This window comes from Mobula birostris, unplaced genomic scaffold, assembly GCF_030028105.1.
Source record: "Mobula birostris isolate sMobBir1 unplaced genomic scaffold, sMobBir1.hap1 scaffold_1060, whole genome shotgun sequence".
Lineage (NCBI taxonomy): Eukaryota > Metazoa > Chordata > Chondrichthyes > Myliobatiformes > Myliobatidae > Mobula > Mobula birostris.
The window spans coordinates 79,457-99,827 of record NW_027274101.1 but is presented as its reverse complement, the minus strand read 5'-3'; the positions used below and the strand labels follow the sequence as shown (position 1 = coordinate 99,827).

Below are 20,371 nucleotides of genomic sequence, written 5' to 3'. Positions count from 1 at the left end.
AAATGGTTCTGCTGGGCTCGGTAGCTAAGCCACACGTGAAGGCCAGGAGCTGGACTTGGTTGTCAGAGGCCATTTGAGGTGCACAGCATTGGGAGCATTTAATAGTAGTGGGTGCTTATCACCATTACCACTCCCGGCTACAACAGCCGAAGGAACCAAGGCTGAAAGAGTACAGAGAAAATTTACAAGGATGTTGCTGGGACTGCAGGAAAGATTGATTAGGTTAGGACTGTTTTCTATAGAATTTTGAAGACTGAGGTGAGATTTGATAGAGGTATGCAAAATTATGAGGGTAAATGCAAGCAGGCTTTTTCCACTGAGGTCAACTAGAGGTTGTGGGTTAAGGGTGAAAGGTGAAAAGTTGAAGGAGAACAAGAGGGGAAACTTCTTCACAAAGAGTGGGGAGAGCGTGGGATGAGCTACCAGTGCAAGTGGAGCACGTGAGCTCGATTTCAATGTTGAAGAGGTTTGGATAGGTACACGGATGGGAGGGTTGTGGAGGGCTGTGATCCCTGCGCAGGTCGATGGGAGGAGGCAGTTTAAATAGTTTGGCATGGACTAGATGGGCCGAAAGGCCTGTTTCTGTGCTGTACTTTTCTATGACTGTACACAGACACACTGTCTCACATACCGACAGGCACCTGCACAGACTGTGCTGAGCACAGAGACACAGGCAGCCACCGACAGAGGTACGCAGGCGGAGACAGACACCGTCTCTGAGGCACGCAGACCCGCTCCCACACTGGTGACCTGGGTTTGATCCCAACCTCCACAGCTGTCTGTGAGTGGAGTCCGTACGTCCCACCCATGAACGTGCTGGTTTCCTCCCAGGCCCCAACAACATGCAGGGCAGGTGGGTTAACTGGCCGAGTCAATTTCTCTCCGGTGTGTGGGGGAGTGGCAGAATCCAGGGAGATGGGAGGGTCAGGGAGAGGAGGAAGTCACAGTGGCAGGGAGAGAGGGGGGGTCAGGGAGGGGGGGTCAGGGAGAGGGGGAGAGGGGGAAGTCACAGTGACAGGGAGAGAGGGGGTGTCGGGGAGAGGGGGGTCAGGGAGATGGGTGGGTCGGGGGGGTCAGGGAGAGGAGGAAGTCAGTGACAGGGAGAGGGGTCAGGGAGAGGGGGAGAGGGGGAAGTCAGTGACAGGGAGGGGGTCAGGGAGAGGGGGAAGTCACAGTGACAGGGAGAGAGGGGTCAGGGAGAGGAGGGTCAGAGGGATGGGGGTCAGAGGGAGTTGAGGGGTTGGGGAGAGGCGGGGTTGGGGAGATGGGGAGAGGGGGGTCAGGGACAGGAGGAGAGTGGGAAGTCACAGTGACTGGGAGAGAGGGGGAAGTCACAGTGACAGGGAGAGGGAGGTGTCAGGGAGGGGAGGGTCAGAGGGACGGGGGTCTGAGGGAGAGGGACGGGGGTCTGAGGGAGATGGGGGGGTCAGGGAGGTGGGGGGTGGTCGGGGAGATGGGGAGGGGGTGGTCGGGGACATGGGGAGGGGGGTCGGGGAGAGGAGGAAGTCAGTGACAGGGAGGCGGTCAGGGAGAGGGGGAAGTCACAGTGACAGGGAGGGGGGGGTGTCAGGGAGAGGGGGAAGTCACAGTGACAGGGAGGGGGGGTGTCAGGGAGGGGAGGGTCAGAGGGAGGGGGGTCTGAGGGAGTTGGGGGGTCGGGGAGAGGCGGGGTTGGGGAGATGGGGAGGGGGGTCAGGGACGGGAGGAGAGGGGGAAGTCACAGTGACAGGGAGAGGGGGGTCAGAGGGATGGGGGGTCTGAGGGAGATGGGGGGGTCGGGGAGGTGGGGGTGGTCGGGGAGATGGGGAGGGGGGTCGGGGAGAGGGGGGATCGGGGAGAGGAGGAAGTCAGTGACAGGGAGGCGGTCAGGGAGGGGGGAGAGGGGGAAGTCACAGTGACAGGGAGGGGGGGTGTCAGGGAGGGGAGGGTCAGAGGGATGGGGGTCTGAGAGAGTTGGGGGGTCGGGGAGAGGCGGGGTTGGGGAGATGGGGAGGGGGGTCAGGGACAGGAGGAGAGGGGGAAGTCACAGTGACAGGGAGGGGGGGTCAGGGAGAGTGGGGTCAGAGGAACGGGGGGTCTGAGGGAGATGGCGGGGTCGGGGAGGTGGGGGGTGGTCGGGGAGATGGGGAGGGGGTGGTTGGGGAGATGGGGAGGGGGGTCAGGGAGGTGGGGTTAGGGAGAGGGGGAAGTCACAGTGATGGGGGGTCAGGGAGAGGGGGGTCTGAGGGAGATGGGGGGTCGGGGAGGTGGGGTTAGGGAGAGGGGGAAGTCACAGTGACGGGGGGGTCAGGGAGAGGGGGGTCAGGGAGAGGGGGGTCTGAGGGAGATGGGGGGGTCGGGGAGGTGGGGGTGGTCGGGGAGATGGGGAGGTAGGGGGTGGTCGGGGAGATGGGGAGGTAGGGGGTGGTCGGGGAGATGGGGAGGTAGGGGGTGGTCGGGGAGATGGGGGGGAGTGGGGTCGGGGAGGTGGGGTTAGGGAGAGGGGGAAGTCACAGTGACAGGAAGGGGAGAGTCAGGGGTGGATGGGGATGGCGGATGGAGATGGGGGAGGGGGAGGGGTGAAGGGGAAGGAGGGGCTATGGAGATGGGGAGGGGCATAAGGACAGAACAGTAACCCCTGCGAACATTGGAATGGACAGCCATCAAACAACTACCCCCGCCCCTCCCCTTCGGCTGCCTGGTGAGGGAAGAGCGCTGACCCTGGGTTTAATGAACAAAGGGCTGGTTGTCAGCACCTCGCTGCTGACCAGGACACAGAGACAGTGCTGACACACCAAAGGCTTTGTGAGGCCTGGACAGCACGCTGGGGATCTCTCCCTTCCAGAGCCTTCCCCTGTCCTCGGTGGAGAGGACATAAATTCCGGGCCAGCTCCCAGCGGCCGAATGCTAATGCAGAGACAGAGAGAGAAGAGCAGCGTTGGGACACAGAGAGCTGAGAATGCCGGGGGCGAAAGGTAAGGGGCTGGGTGTGTGTGGTGAGAAAGGAGTTTTCAACGGTGGGAAAGAGACGGAATGCCTCTTTTAACATTCTGCCCCTCCCCGATGCTGTGACATCCTTCAGCCCCTACACTGCTCGCCATGTCTGTGACCCCCCTCCGTCCCTGTCTGTGTGACCCCCCTCCGTCCCTGTCTCTGTGATGTCCTCCCACTCTGTGATCCTTACCCTATCTACATGAACCCCCTTCCTCCCCTACACCACACTCCACCTATGTGATGCCCTCTCTCTCCATGACCCCCTCCTTCCAATATACCTCTCCCCGTGACCCCCTTTTCCCCTCCCCATCTCTGTGGCCCCCTCTCTCCCTCATCATCCCTGTCTCCATGACCGTAGCTGCGATCACCTCCCTCCCCCAAACTCTATGACTCCCCCACTAACCACTATACAACCCCGTCTCAGTACTCCCTCCCTCCCCTACACCTTTCCCCATCTGTGAGCCCCCACCCTCTCCTTATCTGTGAGAACCTCTCTCCCCTCCACACCTACCAACCCCTATCCCCGTCTCCATGACCCCCTCCCTCCCCTGCAGCATCCCATTCCCTACTGACACCCACACCCCTCCCTTTCTCTGTGACTCTTTCCCTCCCCTATACTCTTCCTTGTCTCTGTGAGCCCCACACCAATCCCTACACCCCTCTGTATCTCTGACCCCCTCCCTCCCCTATACCTTTCCCCTTATCTGTGAAAACCTCCCTCTCCTGCACCCTTCCGTCCCTGTGAGCCTCTCCTCCCGTACATCCCTCCTTGTCTGTGACCGGCTCACTGAATCCTACACCCCCTCCCAGTCTCCGTGACCCCCTCCTCGACACCCCTCCGGCCCGTACTGAGGGGTAGTGTTTCTACCGTTGAGCCACCGTGGGACTGAGGGAAAGATCAGACAGGAATATGCTCACCAGCAGGGCAGGCAGGTGAAGCTGAATGGCCTCCATCTGCTCCTGTTCACGGTGAGCACACAGGGGTCTGCATCCAGGCCATCGATAACTCTGTCTGTCTGTCCCTTACAGGCAGCAAGTCTGACAAGAAGTCATCCACTAAGGTAAGTGGTGAGTCAGAAACTCTGACATTCTCCAGGGACGTCCTGTGTGTGGGAAAGTGCTGTTCTGGGTCACAGAAAGAGGACTCAGTGTAGCAGCGTTCAAGGGCAGAATAGTGGGATGGGGTGGAGGGAGATTCATTCTGTGTCTGACCCCGGGAGTGTGTGATGGGACAGTGTGGAGGGAGCCTCACTCTGTGTCTGACCCCGGGAGTGTGTGATGGGACAGTGTGGAGGGAGCCTCACTCTGTGTCTGATCCCGGGAGTGTGTGATGGGACGGTGTGGAGGGAGCTTCACTCTGTGTCTGACCCCGGGAGTGTGTGATGGGACGGTGTGGAGGGAGCTTCACTCTGTGTCTGACCCCGGGAGTGTGTGATGGGACGGTGTGGAGGGAGTTTCACTCTGTGTCTGACCCCGGGAGTATGTGATGGGACGGTGTGGAGGGAGCTTCACTCTGTGTCTGACCCCGGGACTGTGTGATGGGACGGTGTGGAGGGAGCTTCACTCTGTGTCTGACCCCGGGAGTGTGTGATGTGACGGTGTGGAGGGAGTTTCACTCTGTGTCTGACCCCGGGAGTGTGTGATGGGACAGTGTGGAGGGAGCCTCACTCTGTGTCTGACCCCGGGAGTGTGTGATGGGACAGTGTGGAGGGAGCCTCACTCTGTGTCTGATCCCGGGAGTGTGTGATGGGACGGTGTGGAGGGAGCTTCACTCTGTGTCTGACCCCGGGAGTGTGTGATGGGACGGTGTGGAGGGAGCTTCACTCTGTGTCTGACCCCGGGAGTGTGTGATGGGACGGTGTGGAGGGAGTTTCACTCTGTGTCTGACCCCGGGAGTATGTGATGGGACGGTGTGGAGGGAGCTTCACTCTGTGTCTGACCCCGGGACTGTGTGATGGGACGGTGTGGAGGGAGCTTCACTCTGTGTCTGACCCCGGGAGTGTGTGATGTGACGGTGTGGAGGGAGCTTCACTCTGTGTCTGACCCCGGGAGTGTGCGATGGGACGGTGTGGAGGGAGCTTCACTCTGTGTCTGACCCCGGGAGTGTGCGATGGGACGGTGTGGAGGGAGCTTCACTCTGTGTCTGACCCCGGGAGTGTGCGATGGGACGGTGTGGAGGGAGCTTCACTCTGTGTCTGACCCCGGGAGTGTGTGATGTGACGGTGTGGAGGGAGCTTCACTCTGTGTCTGACCCTGGGAGTGTGTGATGGGACAGTGTGGAGGGAGCTTCACTCTGTGTCTGACCCTGGGAGTGTGTGATGTGACGGTGTGGAGGGAGTTTCACTCTGTGTCTGACCCTGGGAGTGTGTGATGGGACGGTGTGGAGGGAGCTTCACTGTGTGTCTGACCCCAGGAGTGTGTGATGGGACGGTGTGGAGGCAGCTTCACTGTGTGTCTGACCCCAGGAGTGTGTGATGGGACGGTGTGGAGGCAGCTTCACTCTGTGTCTGACCCCGGGAGTGTGTGATGGGACGGTGTGGAGGGAGCTTCAGTCTGTGTCTGACCCCGGGAGTGTGTGATGGGACAGTGTGGAGGGAGTTTCACTCTGTGTCTGACCCCGGGAGTGTGTGATGGGACGGTGTGGAGGGAGATTCAGTCTGTGTCTGACCCCGGGAGTGTGTGATGGGACAGTGTGGAGGGAGTTTCACTCTGTGTCTGACCCCGGGAGTGTGTGATGGGACGGTGTGGAGGGAGATTCAGTCTGTGTCTGACCCCGGGAGTGTGTGATGGGACGGTGTGGAGGGAGATTCAGTCTGTGTCTGACCCCGGGAGTGTGTGATGGGACGGTGTGGAGGGAGTTTCACTCTGTGTCTGACCCCGGGAGTGTGTGATGGGACGGTGTGGAGGGAGCTTCACTCTGTGTCTGACCCCGGGAGTGTGTGATGGGACGGTGTGGAGGGAGCTTCAGTCTGTGTCTGACCCCGGGAGTGTGTGATGGGACGGTGTGGAGGGAGATTCACTCTGTGTCTGACCCCGGGAGTGTGTGATGGGACGGTGTGGAGGGAGATTCAGTCTGTGTCTGACCCCGGGAGTGTGTGATGGGACGGTGTGGAGGGAGATTCAGTCTGTGTCTGACTCCGGGAGTGTGTGATGGGACGGTGTGGAGGGAGATTCAGTCTGTGTCTGACCCCGGGAGTGTGTGATGTGACGGTGTGGAGGGAGCTTCACTCTGTGTCTGACCCCGGGAGTGTGTGATGTGACGGTGTGGAGGGAGCTTCACTCTGTGTCTGACCCCGGGAGTGTGTGATGGGACGGTGTGGAGGGAGCTTCGCTCTGTGTCTGACCCCGGGAGTGTGCGATGGGACGGTGTGGAGGGAGCTTCACTCTGTGTCTGACCCCGGGAGTGTGTGATGTGACGGTGTGGAGGGAGCTTCACTCTGTGTCTGACCCTGTGAGTGTGTGATGGGACGGTGTGGAGGGAGCTTCACTCTGTGTCTGACCCTGGGAGTGTGTGATGGGACTGTGTGGAGGGAGTTTCACTCTGTGTCTGACCCCGGGAGTGTGTGATGGGACGGTGTGGAGGGAGCTTCACTGTGTGTCTGACCCCAGGAGTGTGTGATGGGACGGTGTGGAGGGAGCTTCACTCTGTGTCTGACCCCGGGAGTGTGTGATGGGACGGTGTGGAGGGAGCTTCACTGTGTGACTGACCCCGGGGGTGTGTGATGTGACGGTGTGGAGGGAGCTTCACTCTGTGTCTGACCCTGGGAGTGTGTGATGGGACGGTGTGGAGGGAGCTTCACTCTGTGTCTGACCCTGGGAGTGTGTGATGTGACGGTGTGGAGGGAGTTTCACTCTGTGTCTGACCCTGGGAGTGTGTGATGGGACGGTGTGGAGGGAGCTTCACTGTGTGTCTGACCCCAGGAGTGTGTGATGGGACGGTGTGGAGGCAGCTTCACTCTGTGTCTGACCCCGGGAGTGTGTGATGGGACGGTGTGGAGGGAGCTTCACTGTGTGTCTGACCCCAGGAGTGTGTGATGGGACGGTGTGGAGGCAGCTTCACTCTGTGTCTGACCCCGGGAGTGTGTGATGGGACGGTGCGGAGGGAGCTTCACTCTGTGTCTGACCCCGGGAGTGTGTGATGGGACAGTGTGGAGGGAGTTTCACTCTGTGTCTGACCCCGGGAGTGTGTGACGGGACGGTGCGGAGGGTGATTCACTCTGACCCCGGGAGTGTGTGATGGGACAGTATGGAGGGAGTTTCACTCTGTGTCTGACCCCGGGAGTGTGTGATGGGACAGTGTGGAGGGAGCTTCTCTCTGTGTCTGACCCCGGGAGTGTGTGATGGGACAGTGTGGAGGGAGTTTCACTCTGTGTCTGACCCCGGGAGTGTGTGATGGGACGGTGTGGAGGGAGCTTCTCTCTGTGTCTGACCCCGGGAGTGTGTGATGGGACAGTGTGGAGGGAGCTTCACTCTGTGTCTGACCCCGGGAGTGTGTGATGGGACAGTGTGGAGGGAGATTCAGTTTTTTTTATACCTATTACAGATTGAAACCACTGCACTATTGTACGGTCAACATTACAAAAGAGCAGACAAATTTTAAGCCATGTACATTAAATTAATACATTCCCATTCTCATAAAGGTTGGTATTTAATCCCTGTGGTGCCCAACAATACTGAAAACTTTTCATGTTCGTGGGTACTGCGTGTTTTTTTCGATAGCTAACCGGCCACTACGTACCCCCAAAACACTGCCAGTCAGAACCCTCTGCTGCCCGTCTGCAGGACCCGCGGATATCTTTGCCAGCCTCAGGAGCAAGTCAGCTCTTCACCCTCCTCTCTCCCCGCCCCTGTCCTTACAGGATGACCAAATATGAAGAGGGTGGCGCTAAAATGCAGCCTCCTCAGATATACGAAGCGGGGCTGCAGCCTTGCACACTCCATGCACTATGGTTCATGATCTCTTCCAGCCCACAGAGGCGACAGGAGGCTGGGAGATCCGTATACAAACCGAGAGACTCGTTGTGGAGCACTGCTCTATGCAGCCTCCACAAAGCAGCACAGCTGATGCCCGCCAGAGCCCCTCCGGAGAAAGTACATGCCAACCGGGAGGGCGCTTGGCATGCAGGACCCTCTGTGGGGTCCTGAGGCAGAGAGCTGCCAACACACCAGCAACGGTCTGCCATTGTCCATTTAAGACCGCCCCAGAGACCTGGTGCTTCCTGTTACCCCAGAAATCCACCAGCTCCCTCTGTCTGCGTCCTTGCAGCAATGGTGCTGGGCAGGGCCTGGGTGACCATCTGCTCCCACAACATGGAGGCCACCAGCTGGCTTTGATCACCACCCTGCCTCGATAGGAAAGTACCCTGAGAAGGCCTGACCAGCGCCCCAGCCAGGCCACGACTCTCATCCTCAGGTCCTGCAAGTTTGCCAGCCAGACCGTATGACATAGGAGCAGAATTAGGCCATTCAGCCCATCGAGTCTGCTCCATCATGGCGGATCCTGGATCCCACTCGACCGCATACACCCACCTTCTCGCCATATCCTTTGATGCCCTGACCGATCAGGAAACCATCAACTTCTGCCTTAAACATACGCACGGACCTGGCCTCCACCACAGTCTGTGGCAGAGCGTTCCGCAGATTCACTGCTCTCTAGCCAAAAAAATTCCTTCTTACCTCTGTTTTAAAGGGTTGCCCCTCAATTTTGAGGCTGTGCCCTCTAGTTTTGGATACCCCCACCATAGGAAACATCCTCTCCACACCCACCCCATCTCATCCTTTCAACTGTCTCCCCAGAAGGATTCAGGTAGACTCCCAGGTAAAGGACCTCCACTCAAAAGGCCTCACCTCCTCCGGAAAGGAGTCCACTTGCTGCTGACCAACTAAGAGTCCAGAACATTTCACCCAGGTAACCATAGGGGAGGACACGACCGAGGAAACCTCCTGGCACTCGCGCATCCTCCGCAGGTCACCACGATCTGTCACCGTCAGAAGCATGCCATCAGCCTAGGCCAAGACGACAAACTCCATGTCTGGTTCACGCAGAACCAAATCAGTCAACCTCTTCTGAAGACACAACATTGGCTCTACACAGATGGTGGACAGGGGGCACCCCTGACATACTCTTCGTCGAAAGGGAATTGGCTCCGTCAACAATCAACTGACCTTGACTAGGCACTCTGCGATAGAGTACAAGAGCCAAATCAGGGCTACAAATGCCTGCAGAGTGCCCACCAGGAAACAGTGGTCTAATGGGTCCAATGCCTTCTCCTGGTCAAGAGAGAGAGAAGTACTGCTGGGGACCCAGTCTCCTGGAGCAGGTGGACCCAGGTCTGGGACTAGATGGACATTGTCCTGAATGGACCAGCCCAGCACTGAGTAGGATTGGTCGGGATGGATCCCTTGTCCCAACACGGAGCCAAGATGGTTCATGATTTACAGGCCTACTTGATCATTGTGTCCAGGGCAGGGCCTGAAAGGGTCTGTAAGTGTCAAAGAGAGATGGCTCAAGCTTCAAGGGACCGCCACCCGGGTAAGATTCCTCGTCCTACGTCTGAAGAGCATCTCCACTGAGCGGAGGTGGGTTTCGGCTGGAATCACCCCACACACCTGACGAGGCAGGGCAGGGGTGGGCCACTCCCTCAGCCAGGACACCACCCTCCACCAGCCGGAGGCAACCCTGATAGAAGCCGGGTTGTATCTGCAGAGCTGCCCAGCTGATGCCCACTGGGGGTGGCCACTTCTCTTTGCGAGGACAGTAGCCCCTCCAGGTAAGGTTGCGTCGCCAACGCATGCCATCTGGGAGTGCAGGGATCTCTGCAGGGTCCTGAGGCAAAGAGCTGCCGACTGTGCACGGATACACCCCGACAACTGCTCGCCCTCTCCAATCAGACTCGGGACCACTGCAGACACCTAGTGTTGTCCGTCGCCCACTATCTTCCTCTGCATTTTGGAAAACATTTATTACGACAGAATACGACCCTGAGATCCACCTTCCCCACAGACAGCCACAGAACAAAGAAAATACCTTGGAAGTCGTTCAAGGAAAAACATCAAACCTCTCCCCCCCACCCCGACGCGCAAAATAAAACAAATCACATAAACGGCAAAAGAATGGGTGAAAAAACACAGAATATAAAAAGAGAAAATCGAAAGAGTCCAGGCACATTCAGTCTAGTTCAATCTAGCTCGGTGTTATGTTACCTGCAGGTCGCCCCGATCAAAAATCACCCAAAAGAGCAACAAAAAAGTGACCAGAAACCAGAAACACCTCATAACGTGAACTACAGTCCAATCCACGAACTGCGTTGATTAAACCTTGCCCAAGTCCCAGAAATCCTGCACCATCCTCTGACAGCATCGAGAGACCACCACACGCAGACACCTTCCTCCAGCAGCATCGAGAGAGAGAGACCATCACACGCAGACACCTTCCTCCAGCAGCATCGAGAGAGACCGTCACACGCAGACACCTTCCTCTGACAGCATCGAGAGAGACCGCCACACGCAGACACCATCCTCTGACAGCATCGAGAGAGACCGCCACACGCAGACACCATCCTCTGACAGCATCGAGAGAGACCGCCACACGCAGACACCATCCTCTGACAGCATCGAGAGAGACCGCCACACGCAGACACCTTCCTCCAGCAGCATCGAGAGAGACCGTCACACGCAGACACCTTCCTCTGACAGCATCGAGAGAGACCGCCACACGCAGACACCATCCTCTGACAGCATCGAGAGACCGCCACACGCAGACACCATCCTCTGACAGCATCGAGAGACCGCCACACGCAGACACCTTCTTCTGACAGCATCGAGAGACCGCCACATGCAGACACCTTCCTCTGACAGCATCGAGAGACCACCACACGCAGACACCTTCCTCTGACAGCATCGAGAGAGACTGCCACACGCAGACACCATCCTCTGACAGCATCGAGAGACCGCCGCACGCAGACACCTTCCTCCAGCAGCATCGAGAGAGACCGTCACACGCAGACACCTTCCTCTGACAGCATCGAGAGAGACCACCACACGCAGACACCATCCTCTGACAGCATCGAGAGACCGCCACACGCAGACACCATCCTCTGACAGCATCGAGAGACCGCCACACGCAGACACCTTCTTCTGACAGCATCGAGAGACCGCCACATGCAGACACCTTCCTCTGACAGCATCGAGAGACCACCACACGCAGACACCTTCCTCTGACAGCATCGAGAGAGAGACCGCCACACGCAGACACCTTCCTCCAGCAGCAGTCAGTGATGTCTTTGTGGTGAAAGTAGCGTGGGGGGTCAAGGTGACCAGAACACAGAGGACACCTGTTGGCTGACGACCACCACCCTGTCTCGCTTGGAGAGTGCCCTAACCAGCGTCCCAGGCAGGCCATGATCTTAGTCTCTAGATCCTGCCAGCTCTGTCAAGAAGGGCTCGGGGTAGACTCCCTGGTAGAGGAGATATTCAGAAGGTCCCGTCTCCCCCTAGCAGGGACTCATTAAGAATCCAGAACATTTCACCCAGTTGATCCTGCCTACCAGGAAAACCTCCTGGCACCTGTAGATTCATCACAGGACACTGGGATCTGCCACCACCAGGAGCACGTCCACGTCTGGCTCACACAGCACCAGACCTGTCAGCCTGCTCCGTAGAAGATACAGGAATGGTTTGATGAAGATGATATACAACAGTGCGGACAAGGGCATCCCTGATTTCCTCCTCTTCGAAGGGGAGCGGGTGCCCTCAACAATCCATTGACTTCGATGAGGCACCCTGCGGCAGAGTATGAGAGCCGAACTCAGGCTAAAAAGTGCGGTCTGAGCCCAAATGCCTGCAGCGTGCCCACCAGGAAACTGGTCTACCCAGTCAAACGCCTTCTCCTGGTCAAGAGGGAGAAACATTGCTGGAGATCCAGTCTCCTGGAGCAGGTAGATCCAGTCCTGGACTACATGGACATGCTCCTGAATGGAGAAGTCTAGGACCATGTAGGATTCATCGGGATGGATTACCTGCCCCAACACTGAACCAAGATAGTTGAGCATTGCCCAAAAGATCATGCACTAGAGACAGACCAGACCAGTTCTTTAACAGTCTGACATTCTCTTGGGCAACAGGACCACAACAGCTCTCTGGCATGAAAGGTGCATCTCCCCGGTTGCTAGGCTTTCTCCTAGTCATTGTCCAGGGCATCCTAGAAAGCCTGAAGAACGGTATGACTTGCTAGAGCACTTGCCCCTCTGAAGTTGTTGAAGGGTTATGGACAGGTCAGCCCAGGTCAGGGTGCATCCAGCCGCTGCACGACCATCGGCAAATCCTCATTGTATGTGTCCGCACTTGATGGGTCTGACAGGAACAAGGACCTGTGGTCTTCTTTGTGGATTCCATCAGGATCCATGATGGAGGAACCATCAACAGCTAATATCTCCACTACTTTCTTTTGGACTCCCCACCACTTCTCCAACGAATAGAAGGGTGAGCCATGGTCCAAATCCTGCAGTTTGGATCTGTGACTTCACATATGCGCCTCAGGACCACTGAAGCTGCAGATTTCTCAGCACATCCTCCTCCTCCTGGTTTTTCCGCCAGCACTGTTGGTCCCCAGTAGTCACATAGGAGTCTGTCAGGCAACTCTCTTTCAAGCCGTTCAATCTCAGAGCTTTGGCTCTTCATTGACCCCCTAGTGGACTCCTGATATGGAAATCAGGTGTGAGCCCCACCATAGCCGCAGGGAAGAGAAATCCTCCCGTCCGTCTCTCCCTCCAGGTGACCCAGAATCGGCTGTTTTCCAGCAGCTGATTGCTAAAGTGCTGGGGCCCAGATCCTACAGAGCGAACTCCATCCACACAAGGTGCTGGTCTGAGCATGACACCAGCTGCCTGCAGGACACTGACACACAGGAGATGTACCCCTGAGGAATGTAGAGGCAGTTTAAGCAGGAACCTCCCACTCTATACCTTCTCAAGAAGGTGCGAGAGTCAGGATGAAGATTCTGGCAGGTGTCCACCAAGTCGAAGGAGCCCACTAGCTGGTTCTCGCTGGAGATCAGACTGGCCCTCCACCTCGAGGGTCCAGTTGAAATCTCCCGAGGATGACGCAGTCCCCAGGGTCGATGGACTGCAGAGAGTGGACAGCTGATGGAATAGGTGTGTCTGCAACACCCCATGCCTCAGGGCTGACACGTTGATGAAGTGCAGCGGTACACCATGCTGGCGCATGGCCAGGAACGATATATCATGGACTTTTATGACTTACAGCTGGAAAGTTGGGGCAACAAGGTGACCACCCTTTGGCCAATGCTTTGCACCCTTAGAGGTGAGAGTGCATTATTTGATCTCCTTGATGGGTATCATGGGAGGTGTGAGGAAGTCTAACAAATGAGTCCTCCTCCACCCCATCATTACACCAAGTCCCAATCTTCCACCCCGTGTAAACCACACTGCGCAGCGGGGAACCTGCTGGCTTCACATTTGCCTCTGCCCTACCCCCAGTAACAATGAAGGGATCACCCCCAGGAATTCCCTGTTGATGGGGTCGACATGGTGAGTATATCCCTCACCTCAGGAGCCAGACCCAATGTGGACTCTGACATCTCCAAATCCCAAGTGTACCTGCCTCTTAAGGAGACACTGACTAATAAGGCCAGGGTGGACAGCTCCAGGGCCATATCAGTTATCAGACCAGGGACAATGCCGTGTTCACCAATATATTGCCGTACACACACCCCATCCACCACAGGGCTTGAGGCTGCATCTGGGAGTTCAGCATCACCCACTGCAATTCTCGCCGCCTCTGATAACACCCCAACATCTACACTCTCTCTCCTATTGGGAGAGAAGAGCTTTTAGGTTCAGGAACCACTGATCCAGCAGCACCCTCCGCTTCCGTTACCCTATCCACCCGCGCTCTTCCCTCAGTCTCCCAGTGATATTTAAAGCAAGCCAGCTTCTCAGTATGAGGCACCAGGGTGCACGTGAGCTCTCTTGCACCCAGCAAGGTAGAAGATGAACCTTCCGTGGCTGGGGCAGTCGGAAGGTGCTCAGAACTTTTTGGCGTGGCTCGGTCGGTCTCAAAGTCAATTTCCAGGCTACAAAAGACCAAGACATCTAAACCACTTTGACCAAGAAATACAAGGCAGGAGGAACAGGTGCTATTAGTGGGGGAATCACAGTGTGTCTTTCCCTTCTCTCAGAGCAATATGGCTTTCTGGAAAGTTGTCAGCAGCCAGTTAGTGGCAACCAACAAACACAGTGCTTCCACACTAAACCACTCACTCACTCACTCAGATATTCAGGAGATTGTCCATACTTCCAAGCTATCTTACAAACTTTATAAAGCAGTTTTCCCCGATTTGTCCCAGCTGTTAAAACAGCAACACACTGTGTCTGACCCCGGGAGTGTGTGATGGGACGGTGTGGAGGGAGCTTCACTCTGTGTCTGACCCCGGGAGTGTGTGATGGGACGGTGTGGAGGGAGCTTCACTCTGTGTCTGACCCCGGGAGTGTGTGATGGGACAGTGTGGTGGGAGTTTCACTCTGTGTCTGACCACGGGAGTGTGTGATGGGATGCTATGGAGGGAGCTTCACTCTGTGTCTGACCCTGGGAGTGTGTGATGGGACAGTGTGGAGGGAGTTTCACTCTGTGTCTGACCCCGGGAGTGTGTGATGGGACGGTGTGGAGGGAGCTTCACTCCGTTTCTGACCCCAGGAGTGTGTGATGGGACGGTGTGGAGGGAGTTTCACTCTGTGTCTGACCCCGGGAGTGTGTGATGGGACGGTGTGGAGGGAGCTTCACTCTGTGTCTGACCAAGGCAGTGTCTTCAAAGGCTCCCAACATAAAAAGATTTGGGGAAATTGGATGGGTCTGTCTAAGTGGGACGGGTGTGGATGTGATGGGAGATGGCTGCAGTTCTAGAGGGGGTAGCATCCTATCCACTGGAGGGATTCCGCAGGTCAAGCGGCACGTGTGGAATAGCGGACATGGTGGGATTCAGAGCCTCGACAGTTCCTCTCCCCTCCCACAGGCGCTGCTTGGACCCCCGAGTTTCTTCAGGGGTGGTCTGTTGCTCTGGATTCCAGCAACAGATCACCGCAGTCTGTGGTCACTGGCACGGTAGCATGATGGTTAGCACATCAGTTTACAGTACCGGAGACCTGGGTTCGATTCCTGCCACTGCCTGTAAGGAGTTTGTACGACCTCTCCCTGACTGTGTGGGTTTCCTCCGGGTACTCAGGTTTCCTCCTACAGTCCAAAAACATTGGCTGGTAAGTAAATTGGCCCGTTATAAGGCTATGGTCAGATCAGGGGTTTCTGTGCAGTGTGGCTTGAAGGGCCTATTCAATAAATAAAATAAACTCTTGGGTGGCCGCCACGGAGGTGGGCATTCAGTCCGTCCGGCATGTTGTTTACTGATAGTCCGACCCAGCTCACGTCCCTCTCTCAGCAGGTTGCGAAGGAGTCCAAGAAAGGAGAAGACAAGAAACAAGGAGGTAATTAATGGTCGGAGGGCAGGGGGGCTGTCATTAGGTTGGGGTGGTCTTGTCCGGTGCTCCTTGAACCTGCTTTACCCAATCTTCCTCCCTGCCTGATGCCGTCTCCACTTGCCATACACACCCCCTCCATCTTCCATGAAGTAGTCAACTGCCCCTCCCTTCACCAAACCCCCACACCCCATCAGAATCCACACCCACACTCCCCTCCATCTTTGCTGAAATAGTCAACTGGCCAAATCCCCACACACACTCCCACCGATCACCTCCTCGCTCAACAAATCACCCTTCCCCACCCAATCTCCCCCCTCTCCATAGACCCTCCCTCGGTCAATCATCCCACTGATCACTTCTTCCCACAGCCCACCACTCAACAAATCACCCTTCCCCACCCAATCTCCCCCCTCCCCATAGACCCTCCCTCGGTCAATCACCCCACTGATCACTTCTTCCCACAGCCCACCACTCAACAAATCACCCTTCCCCACCCAATCTCCCCCCTCCCCATAGACCCTCCCTCGGTCAATCACCCCACTGATCACCTCTTCCCACAGCCCACCACTCAACAAATCACCCTTCCCCACCCAATCTCCCCCCTCCCCATAGACCCTCCCTCGGTCAATCACCCCACTGATCACCTCTTCCCACAGCCCACCACTCAACAAATCACCCTTCCCCACCCAATCTCCCCCCTCCCCATAGACCCTCCCTCGGTCAATCACCCCTCCCCTCCACAGCTCCCTACCTCAACAAATCCCAGCTCCTCCCTCGGTTAATCGCCCCCTCCCACAGCCTTTCACGCGACACATCCCCCTCCCCCCAAGGAATACCCGTCACCCGCAGCCCCTCCCGCACTCAAAGCCCTCTCACAGTGCACATTCCTGTGAGCTTCACCGGTGCGCACCTATTCCCCTCCACCACTCCCTCAGGCGGCACTCCGGAGTTCCGGGGGGCGGGGGGCGGCCCGGACGACGTGCGCGAAGCCGCGTTCTGGGTCCCGACGTCACCCACCCAGACGACGTGCGCGAAGCCGCGTTCTGGGTCCCGTCACCCGGCCGGACACGGACCACGTGCGCGAAGCCGCGTTCTGGGTCCCGACGTCACCCACCCGGACACGGACCACGTGCGCGAAGCCGCGTTCTGGGTCCCGTCACCCGCCCGGACACGGACCACGTGCGCGAAGCCGCGTTCTGGGTCCCGACGTCACCCACCCAGACGACGTGCGCGAAGCCGCGTTCTGGGTCCCGTCACCCGCCCGGACACGGACCACGTGCGCGAAGCCGCGTTCTGGGTCCCGACGTCACCTGCCCGGACCACGTGCTCAATGACGCGGGACTAACGCTGCCGCCTCCCTTCCTCCCGAGGGCAGGGCAGCCAAAGGCCGAGGGGCAGTGAGCTGCGCGACTTGCTGAAGATGGCTCTGGCCGTCCTGCTGGGCTCCTGCATCGGCTCCCGCAAGCGGAGACCCTCGGGCTAACCAGGCCGCTGGACAACTGCCGCTCCAATAAAGTCGACTTGAATAACCCTGTTGTCGGGAGTTCATTCACCCAGGGTCTCCGCGATCGGGGTGGGGAGGGTTCGGTTACCAACACAGTGACAGGACGGGGTCTGTGTGAAACCACACTCTCTCTCACACACACACACAATGGTGGGATGGAGTCTGTGTCTCCCCCACCCTCTCAGTGACAGGACGGGGTCTGTGTGAAACCGCACTCTCTCTCACACACACACACAATGGTGGGATGGAGTCTGTGTCTCCCCCACCCTCTCAGTGACAGGACGGGGTCTGTGTGAAACCGCACACTCTCTCACACACACACACAATGGTGGGATGGAGTCTGTGTCTCCCCCACCCTCTCAGTGACAGGACGGGGTCTGTGTGAAACCGCACTCTCTCACACACACACACACAATGATGGGATGGAGTCTGTGTCTCCCCCACCCTCTCAGTGACAGGACAGGGTCTGTGTGAAACCACTCTCTCACACACACACACAATGGTGGGATGGAGTCTGTGTCTCCCCCACCCTCTCAGTGACAGGACGGGGTCTGTGTGAAACCGCACTCTCTCACACACACACACACAATGGTGGGATGGAGTCTGTGTCTCCCCCACCCTCTCAGTGACAGGACGGGGTCTGTGTGAAACCACACTCTCTCACACACACACACACAATGATGGGATGGAGTCTGTGTCTCCCCCACCCTCTCAGTGACAGGACAGGGTCTGTGTGAAACCACTCTCTCACACACACACACAATGGTGGGATGGAGTCTGTGTCTCCCCCACCCTCTCAGTGACAGGACGGGGTCTGTGTGAAACCGCACTCTCTCACACACACACACACACACAATGATGGGATGAAGTCTGTGTCTCCCCCACCCTCTCAGTGACAGGACGGGGTCTGTGTGAAACCACACTCTCTCTCTCACACACACACAATGATGGGATGGAGTCTGTGTCTCCCCCACCCTCTCAGTGACAGGACGGGGTCTGTGTGAAACCACACTCTCTCACACACACACACACAATGGTGGGATGGAGTCTGTGTCTCCCCCACCCTCTCAGTGACAGGACAGGGTCTGTGTGAAACCACACTCTCTCACACACACACACAATGATGGGATGGAGTCTGTGTCTCCCCCACCCTCTCAGTGACAGGACGGGGTCTGTGTGAAACCACACTCTCTCACACACACACACACAATGGTGGGATGGAGTCTGTGTCTCCCCCACCCTCTCAGTGACAGGACGGGGTCTGTGTGAAACCGCACTCTCTCACACACACACACACAATGGTGGGATGGAGTCTGTGTCTCCCCCACCCTCTCAGTGACAGGACGGGGTCTGTGTGAAACCGCACTCTCTCACACACACACACAATGGTGGGATGGAGTCTGTGTCTCCCCCACCCTCTCAGTGACAGGACGGGGTCTGTGTGAAACCGCACTCTCTCTCACACACACACACAATGATGGGATGGAGTCTGTGTCTCCCCCACCCTCTCAGTGACAGGACAGGGTCTGTGTGAAACCACACTCTCTCACACACACACACAATGATGGGATGGAGTCTGTGTCTCCCCCACCCTCTCAGTGACAGGACAGGGTCTGTGTGAAACCGCACTCTCTCACACACACACACACAATGGTGGGATGGAGTCTGTGTCTCCCCCCACCCTCTCAGTGACAGGACAGGGTCTGTGTGAAACCGCACTCTCTCACACACACACACACAATGGTGGGATGGAGTCTGTGTCTCCCCCACCCTCTCAGTGACAGGACGGGGTCTGTGTGAAACCGCACTCTCTCACACACACACACACAATGGTGGGATGGAGTCTGTGTCTCCCCCACCCTCTCAGTGACAGGACGGGGTCTGTGTGAAACCGCACTCTCTCACACACACACACACACAATGATGGGATGGAGTCTGTGTCTCCCCCACCCTCTCAGTGACAGGACAGGGTCTGTGTGAAACCGCACTCTCTCTCACACACACACACAATGATGGGATGGAGTCTGTGTCTCCCCCACCCTCTCAGTGACAGGACAGGGTCTGTGTGAAACCACACTCTCTCACACACACACACACACAATGATGGGATGGAGTCTGTGTCTCCCCCACCCTCTCAGTGACAGGACAGGGTCTGTGTGAAACCACACTCTCTCACACACACACACACAATGATGGGATGGAGTCTGTGTCTCCCCCACCCTCTCAGTGACAGGACGGGGTCTGTGTGAAACCACACTCTCTCACACACACACACAATGATGGGATGGAGTCTGTGTCTCCCCCACCCTCTCAGTGACAGGACGGGGTCTGTGTGAAACCACACTCTCTCACACACACACACACAATGGTGGGATGGAGTCTGTGTCTCCCCCCACCCTCTCAGTGACAGGACAGGGTCTGTGTGAAACCACACTCTCTCACACACACACACAATGATGGGATGGAGTCTGTGTCTCCCCCACCCTCTCAGTGACAGGACGGGGTCTGTGTGAAACCACACTCTCTCACACACACACACACAATGGTGGGATGGAGTCTGTGTCTCCCCCACCCTCTCAGTGACAGGACGGGGTCTGTGTGAAACCACACTCTCTCACACACACACACACAATGGTGGGATGGAGTCTGTGTCTCCCCCACCCTCTCAGTGACAGGACGGGGTCTGTGTGAAACCGCACTCTCTCACACACACACACACAATGGTGGGATGGAGTCTGTGTCTCCCCCACCCTCTCAGTGACAGGACGGGGTCTGTGTGAAACCGCACTCTCTCACACACACACACACAATGGTGGGATGGAGTCTGTGTCTCCCCCACCCTCTCAGTGACAGGACGGGGTCTGTGTGAAACCGCACTCTCTCACACACACACACAATGGTGGGATGGAGTCTGTGTCTCCCCCACCCTCTCAGTGACAGGACGGGGTCTGTGTGAAACCGCACTCTCTCACACACACACACACAATGGTGGGATGGAGTCTGTGTCTCCCCCACCCTCTCAGTGACAGGACGGGGTCTGTGTGAAACCGCACTCTCTCACACACACACACAATGGTGGGATGGAGTCTGTGTCTCCCCCACCCTCTCAGTGACAGGACGGGGTCTGTGTGAAACCGCACTCTCTCACACACACACACAATGGTGGGATGGAGTCTGTGTCTCCCCCACCCTCTCAGTGACAGGACGGGGTCTGTGTGAAACCGCACTCTCTCTCACACACACACACAATGATGGGATGGAGTCTGTGTCTCCCCCACCCTCTCAGTGACAGGACAGGGTCTGTGTGAAACCACACTCTCTCACACACACACACAATGATGGGATGGAGTCTGTGTCTCCCCCACCCTCTCAGTGACAGGACAGGGTCTGTGTGAAACCGCACTCT

The 20,371-nt window shown here is 57.2% G+C and overlaps 1 long non-coding RNA gene across 2 annotated transcripts in view; it reads left to right on the top strand.

The window, feature by feature from the left end:
- LOC140192289 (uncharacterized) overlaps nt 1-16,976 on the top strand; it is a 48,324-nt gene extending 31,348 nt beyond the window's left edge. Inside the window, exons 3-5 of one of the 2 annotated variants that reach the window (XR_011884195.1) lie at nt 4,003-4,034; nt 15,425-15,467; nt 16,837-16,976. This is a non-coding gene — a long non-coding RNA (uncharacterized lncRNA). Of the gene's footprint in view, nt 1-4,002; nt 4,035-15,421; nt 15,468-16,836 lie in introns of both variants that reach the window. The other variant, XR_011884194.1, reaches the window with a different exon arrangement.
- Nucleotides 16,977-20,371: the final 3,395 nt, after the last annotated feature.